We start from the raw sequence: 955 nt of genomic DNA, 5'->3' as shown, positions 1-955 counted from the left end.
GAAGCGCAGAGCGAACATGCCCCAATGCCTACAGCAAAGGGCCGTTCTTACCAGGCACTGGACAGAGAAACAGGGCAGGGGGCTAACAGAGCTAACTGGGTCAGAGAGCATTTATCTGTGTGCTTTGGGTGAGAGCAAATAAAGCGAAGCAATTTAGCAAGAGGTAGAGCCTGGCCCTGGGGCGTGCTTGTAACGACCTTCTGGTAAGTGAAGGCAACTGGGGCATATATTAGCCCTGTTCCAGTCAGAGAGAAACTGCCTTGATTTAGCTTTCAGTTGCTGTGGGGTGACTGCAGGCGCGCACATGATTATCATGCATCCGCTGTTACCCAGGAAGCCTCTTCCCCATTAAAGCACTTTACTGTATTTGTTTCTCCATAGTTTGGGCTGTGAGGACTGAGGGATGTTGTATTGATGGGCTGAGACCATGTGTATGTCCCAGGAACACGTATGTTCCCAGGGCCGTCTCCTGGCCAGCTGGGAACTTGCTCTGCTTGGATTGCAGCACTGCATTGTTACCGAGAGTCATGCCCGTCCTTGGGGTTTCTGCCTACCCGGACGGAGGTGGCCCGAGGCCCCATTGCATTAGTGGCCACACAGCTGACCAGGAGGAATCGCTGTCCTGAATCGATTCAGCCGAATCTCTGAATCAGCCAGGCTCAACCCCTGCCTGCTCTCCCAGCCCAGCAATGGCTGCCCCATAGGGCCGTGCGAAGCTTCGGGCGCTGATTCAATTCGGAGGAGATTCGGCTCGATTCAGTGGCCAAATCTCTGAATCCAAATCGAATCGGGGACCAATTTAAAGGTCCGAATTGATTCAAAGCTTTGATGATTCGGGCAGTCCCCGGTGGTTGCAGCAGGGAGCTCCAGCCACTCCGAGCTGGTAAGTACTAGGAGCGGGGGAGGGGACCATGGGGGACCCCTGCCAGCCCCCCCAACCCCTGCCTGCTCCCCC

Source organism: Gavialis gangeticus, unplaced genomic scaffold (genome assembly GCF_001723915.1).
Source record: "Gavialis gangeticus isolate Ggan-Ray unplaced genomic scaffold, GavGan_comp1, whole genome shotgun sequence".
Classification (NCBI taxonomy): Eukaryota; Metazoa; Chordata; order Crocodylia; family Gavialidae; genus Gavialis; species Gavialis gangeticus.
The sequence above is the reverse complement of the archived record's forward strand: the minus strand, read 5'-3'. Positions refer to the sequence as shown.